The following is a 7,500-nucleotide window of genomic DNA, read 5'->3' on the forward strand; positions in this document are numbered from 1 at the left end:
GAATGTGACGCAAACTATTGAGGGGAAGGATGTCAGGGCGGTCTGCCCGGTTTTGTTTACTTGTTTATTCTTGGCTTATGAAAATGTTATAGATTTAGATTGTATTTCATGGGTTACTTTTGTTTGTTTGGTATTTACAGATTATACAGTTTTCAATCTGGGTAGTTAACGCATCAGTTGGTATTCTGAAATTCTTTGGAAGTATTCATTTTGGAAAATCTATCTTGAAAATTTTCAAACAAACTTTGAAAAAGTTTTCTAATAGTTTTGTTTCAAAAATTTTAATTGTCAATATTGTTATTCATATAAGATATGAATATTATCTGGATTTTTAGGATATGAAATATAAGAATAAAATTAATCCTGGGAGGATTTCAAAATTAAGACAAAATGACAAAGGGAAATAGATTAATAGCTTTCAAATAATTGACTCTTCATATCTTTTGTTAAGTACTGAAAGGCAATTCAGTATTAGCAATACGCATTTATCTGAATAGCCCATGCAATTATACAATTACTATTAGCTCTATGGATTTCATAATTTAATTACCTGAATTGCAAAAAGACTAAATTGTACTTAATTGTTCCCTTTACTTTTAACAGTATATTAACCAGTGAACACTTAATGCTTATAACTAGTAGATGAATTAAGGATGATGCTTGTTCGATTTAAGGGTAGTTTGCTGTTAGATGAGAGAGAGAGAGAGAGAGAGAGAGAGAGAGAGAGAGAGAGTAGCTCTGTTTCATCATTGCATATTGATAACGAACCTATCTGGAATAGATGTTCTGTTCAATGATGATTCTCTTGACTTCATATTGTAACATTTTGAATGTGTTATGAAAATATGTTGAATAAAATATGAAGAGATTGGTTGCATATTAATCATCATCACTATAGATACGTATGGATTGGCAAGAGGAAAAGATAAAAAGATTTTATTGTTCAAGTTTGGCCACCGTTTACTGAAAAGATAGTAAAAGTTCGGATATTATTTGGAACTAATTTTCATATTTCCAGAGCGCTCTCATCCTGACCTATCTTTTGCTCCCTGCCTTCTCTTACTCACTCCTCCCCTGTCTCCCTCCTACCCCCATTCCCCATTCATCCTCTGTCCCTTTCCCTCGTGTCCATATTACCGCTGCTGATAGCGGCTTTTCCATCTCTGGGTTATATACATATGTGACTGCTACTTCCCTTAAGACAGATGAATGCAATATGAAGGGTATCTCCCCTGGGGGAGTTCCAGGAGACGCGCATAAGGCACTTATTTGTAGGGACGACCAGTTGCTTTTGAGAGAGAGAGAGAGAGAGAGAGAGAGAGAGAGAGAGAGGAGAGAGAGAGAGAGAGAGAGAGAGAGAGAGAATATGGATAAGATTTATGCCTATATTGTACACTGAGCAAATTTTTGCTGGTGTAGGTAGACTCAGGGTAACCTGATATTAGGTTCTAAAATTAGTTTTTATATCAAATTAGTGGATGTGACCGTCAAAAATGACAGCATAAATATTTAGATATGTACACACGCACTCTCATCTACCTCTGACCAGGGTATGACCTCTCTCTCTCTCTCTCTCTCTCTCGTCTCTCTCTCTCTCTCTCTCTCCTCTCTCTCTCTCTCTCTCTCTCTCTCTCTCTCAAGACAGGGAGAGCTGTGCGTCACCGGAAGTAAATAGATGATATATATATATATATATATATATATATCATATGTGTGTATGTATATATATATGTATATATGTATGTATGTATGTGTATATATATATGTAAATAAACAAATAAATAAATAAATAAACCAGACACACCCATTATTGCATAGAGGAGATGTTATTCATTTATATTTATGGTTTCTTTATTTAGGTGGTAAGTTAGTCATGAATTAATATTAATACAACGGCGTCATCCAGTTATCAAAACAGCAGCTGAAGACTTGAGATAACACATACGTATTTCCGGTGAATAACTCTGGAAACTTATATTAATATTTATATAAAAGTAGAATTTTCTTTATTCACATCCTGAATGTTTCTTTTTATCTCTATCATAGTAATATGGTAGGAAAGCTATGTATATGTATATATATATATATATATATATATATATATATATATATATATATATATATTTATATATTCATGTAAATACACTAGTCATTTTTAATTTGTATATATATTTATATATAAATGTGCGTGATGGCTTGTCTAATAATAAACATAATCAGCATAATACAGTATAATATATTTATATGTGTATATCTATGCATATATATATACACGTATATAATGTACATGTTTTATACATACACACATTTTTGGATGGTAGAGATATCGTTGTAAGTTGGCGAAAGTTTTGATATGTACGTAGCCATATAAGGCTGTTCCATCTTTTTGTTTCGATGGAGAGATAGAGATAGGCAGTTGTAATTGGTTTAGAATAAGCCAGTTCTTTCTGGTATAGGCACTCGCTCTTTTAGCAGCCTGTAATTGATGATGTAATATGGAATAAGAAAAGGTTAGATTTTTATAAAAAAAAAATAGAGGTCAGTGGTGTTTTAAACCCTTTTGAACATTAAGGTACATATCTGGAAGAGCAAGATCGATAGCAGTCCTGACATGTCTGAGTGTTAGGAAAGGTTTAGATAAAAAAAATAAACTTTCGAACATAGAGAGAGAGAGAGAGAGAGAGAGAGAGAGAGAGAGAGAGAGAGAGAGAGAGAGAGAAATAAAATCATTACTTCGTTAAAAATCTCTTATCTAGTTTGTCGGAGGAAAAGTGTTTTAAAGATTCTCTACATCACAGTTGAAACTGAATGTATTGGCATTTCATTATCAATATTATTTCCAGAACTCCCAACTCTTCTAAATATCATGTGATAAAGGAAGAGGAAACCCTGTCAGAAAAAGACAAAATAGCCCATAAAGAGGCTTTCGGGAAGCTAGTTTGCATATAAGTGCAAATGCTTTGGAGAGAAACATGGCATGCCCCCCCCCCCCTCTTCCCTTCTCTCATCCCCTTCCCAATCTCTTCGTGTCGATCTCCTCTCCATTAAAGAAAAACTGTTTAGTGAAGGAGAAAATAAAAATACTTTTATGGTTAACCCGGGCCCTTTTTTTAAACGGCGCTTAACAAGCATTACAAATCAATTTTTACCTCTTGCACCTCCGATAAGTGACATTTGACTGGTTGTTGTGGAACCATTGTGGTGCTTTGTATTGGCAATCCTCGATTGCTCTTCTCAGCATGTAGTGAAAACCGTAAACATCTGGAGAGAAAAACTTCGGTTGGAACGAGGAAGCGAAGTATGCTGGGAAATTGAAATAAAAATACACAACCCGAGAAGGAAAAATAGCGAGATTTCAAAGAACCAAAGAGAATGAGACGCAAAAATTCTCTGTGAAGTGATCCCTTGCTTGACCTCTGGGCTCCTCGGGGGCTTACTTCACCTTGCGCCGTCCATTGTAACAATCCAGGTTCATTTTAGGGGGTCCAGATCCAACATGTGTAACTGTCACTTGCAAATTTTTCACGTCCGGTTTTTGTGTACCTCTCCCTCATACTCGGGCCAGCCAACCCACCCACCCACCCTCTGATAGCAACATCTTCAGCGCAAATGCATTAGGAGACGTTGTCGCGAAAATTTGGTGACGATGGAGAAAACCTGGCGTGAAGGTGAGAAATCTGTTGAAGGGATAACGTGGGAAAACTTTATATTGTCTTTTTGAAAACTAAAAGCATTCTCTCTCTCTCTCTCTCTCTCTCTCTCTCTCTCTCTCTCTCTCTCTCTCTGCTTGAACAAGACTTAACTAATGTATACGATTTTCAAATGCGATCAGATTTTGATGAGATTATTGACAAAATCTGCTCAAAATCCTTGTTTTTGTCATAAGCATAGAATGAAACTGAGACTATGATCAGCAGCTTAGCGTTTCAGGAGAAAAAAATCAAACCTTTCACATACTCACAATGTATAAACAAATTAATCAATATATTTGGTTACACATTATAGATACGCATATACAGTACATGGTGCATGTATATATTTAAAAATGTGCAAATAACACTTTTTTTTTTTTTCCCTTTGATAGATACATTAGTACGCTTGCCCTTGTACACATTAAAAGACAATTTTTATTTCCAACGATGAAGCCAGAATGTAGTGTGTTTGGTGGGATTACTCCTGTCATCAGATAACTTTAAGCTCGTTAGGAACTCCAATAACCATAGAAGAAATCCGACCTCTTATATATCATTCCTTCCCCTCCTTATTGGTGGTGAAAAGGGGGCACGATCATTTGGGGTCATAATTCGCAAGTTATGAATGCTGTTAACTGCCGTGACGAGTGCAATTACACAAAGGGGACCACGAGGGGATAGTTAGGAGTAATTTCGGCAGTCCCACCTTCCCTCCCTGGAAAGGATTAGAAGGCGCCTTTACAGTCATCCGGCGGTACAAAGGATTTGAGATTTCGGGTTATGTCGTATCCACTCGAATTGGAACAGGGAATGGAAGGCACAACTAAAGGTTAGAAGTGTCGGGTTTCATTTTTAATTTCTTCGGAAGAGATTCTCATTAGAACTTTGGTTGGACATGGTACTCAATAACAGCACTTCCACATTAAATAGCTTAAACTCATGGGCCGAAGCAGGACTCGATCTGCCCTCCATACAATAGCTAGTGCGTTAACTAACCTTGAGTTTAGGGAAAAGTGGAACAAAATGAATGGTATAGGAAGAAAGTCTGATTGTTTGGAATGATGCGCAGACAAGCGAATTGGATAGTTGAAAGAAAAAATTTAATATTTGAAAATAAGATGTTGAAAATATGGGAAGATGCAAGGTTGTAAATAAAACAGTTTGAGATAAAGGAAGCATGTCATGAGGAAACCTTAAAAAAAAGCTTGGGCCAGCAACTGCATCCCTAAATCCCACCTGTTAACTGCTTCTCAGCCTGTTTATATACAGTATATGATATTCCTTTCCTAGTGGGGATACCTTTACATATTGAAGCGGTACTACCAGAGCCACCCATACCAGGTTGGTTTGTTGTGAGCGATCAGACACAAGTCTCTCACATCACCAATATGTAGTTGGCTTTTGCGGTGGTGTAAACTGGTCAAACCCCAGGCATGAATAAGGACATATGGGGTCTTTGTCCTGCAGTACACTTTCATTTGCAGTATCTGTGAATCGATCCATGTATGCTGGCAATTGGTACTAGCAATCTCATCCTTATGGACTTGAGAAATCGGTCAATGTATAACAAACTTTGTAAATAATGTACTACACCAATTTCCAATTAGCCCTCATGAGTTTCACGGAGAAAGGAACACTGATAAGGGTTTGCAATTATTTTTGGTTTTGTCCACCTGGTAAAAATGGCTTATTTTCAATTTGAATAAGAAATGCATAACATTAAAAAACCGAACTTCGAAGAAAGTAAAAATGATGGCGATTTCGCTGTTTATCCGTTCTAGGCGTGTTTTATGATTATTTATTTATAATTATTCATAGCGGTTACCGGATGAGAATGGCTTAGATTTTAGTCTTCAGGGAACTCTACGTCAAGAAGTGTTCATAATGAACCTAATGACAGTTGCCCTATTTCTGCTACTGGAACTGACCCTGTAAAACTGAAACGGTAAAAGCAAGCAATCATTGTGCTGAGACTTTTATTTGTATGTTTGTGTAAAACAACGGGACCTTTTATTCACTATCATTGTGATAGCTCTCTCTCTCTCTCTCTCTCTCTCTCTCTCTCTCTCTCTCTCTCTCTGATGTTAAGTGTGCGAGTGCCTATGAAAGTGCGTTCTAGCACATTCTTTTTAGTAAATTTACGTCAAGCATCTTTGCAGTGAAAATTAATATCAATATGTTTTCTCCAGTTTACTTTTTATGGAGTCCAATTTTATAACTATCATTCTATTTTTTATCATTAAAGACCTGGAGACTAATATTGCTTTCCTAGTTTTATATCCATTTTTTATTGTCCTCGAGACATTCTAGACAACACATGGTTCAGTAACACCCTTTATGCATTGGTCCAAGGTACTTATTTTCATGTCCCATTTAAGCATATGATAATGCCACCTTCGTTAAATTATTTATTTTGGGCCTCTTGAAATTAAGTGTAATTGCATGTTGATCCAAAGTTGTGAGTTTTTGTAATGTTTGACAAAAATGTGCCATTTAAGAAAGATCGAAGCGAGAATATCCTCCCGGATTAGCTTTTAGCCGATGCAAAAAATAGTGTATTATCGACCACTATTTAAAACCAATGATATTCGCATGTCCGCTCTATAATTGAAAAAATAAAATAGTGGAGGAAAAGACTGCACATTTGAAGTGAATGATATGCAGAATTGTTCAATTTCGTTTACCCACGAGTAACTACACTTGAACCAATAAGTGTCCTGTAAATCGTAGGCAGCTTCCCCGGGAAGTACATACTCATACTTTATCTAAAGAATACATGGTCTCCACGAAGTAGCCTTTATCAAGAAAATACTACTGGTTATTCTTAAGCTCAAGATACTGAGGATTGTATAGGTTCAGTACTGAAATGCATGGACGTTATTTTGTGGGCCTAAGGTAGAAGAGTTGAATAGAATGCAGGAAATTATTCTCGTTATTTATCAATATCATTTGATTATATTAAGAAGAAGGAAAAAAGAGATATACCATAATTGTCTCTAAAAATTGGATAATTGTGTAAAATGGAAGAGCTTATGCCTTTGAGACACCAGTAGACAGTGAACAGGGCAAACGTTGTCCATTTAAATACAGCTGAAATAAATCCTTCAAAAAATTGACATGTTAACGATGTTGCTTTGGGCATGAAGTTTGACTAACAAGACTTGAGATAGGCCCTGCCAAGTTTAATGAATGCATCAAAGCAAAATATTAGTATACACAAAGTTCATGAGGGCGAAGGATTACAAATGAATAAGGTTGGTTAGAAGAAACTCCATTTCTTACCTTCTGGAAGCCATACCGATAAACAGTTAGGCTTATGAAATTCCAAAATGTAAACGTATATTTTTACTCCATATAGTTTAACTAAAGTAAACGAGGATAGAAAGAAAGATTTTAGTGTCCCTCCAAGATAGAAAGTTTATTCATATTGTACCAGATTAGTATGGCTGAGTACAAGGTGAGGTTATTCGCAAATCCTCAAAATCAAGGATCCTATCAATCCTCGAGATTTTTTCATCATCGAATAAAGACACTTACAAGGAACTTGGTCCACAGATTTTCTAACCTGCATAGAACTCACATGATTGACGTTAACCGGAAGTAAACCCATTTGTAGATAAACTGGAGAACATGCTAAGTCAAAAAAAAAAAAAAAAAAAAAAAAAAGTCTTACCGCCAGGAAGTGTCATCTTTCATGAGGAAGAGGTTATAGTAAGAGACATTTCTCCTTATCTACTTCCACGTTCGTCCAAAAACTTGAGGATCAAGGATGACTGTATATGCATATATATATACAAATATAAACATT

Source organism: Palaemon carinicauda, chromosome 37, assembly GCF_036898095.1.
Source record: "Palaemon carinicauda isolate YSFRI2023 chromosome 37, ASM3689809v2, whole genome shotgun sequence".
Lineage (NCBI taxonomy): Eukaryota > Metazoa > Arthropoda > Malacostraca > Decapoda > Palaemonidae > Palaemon > Palaemon carinicauda.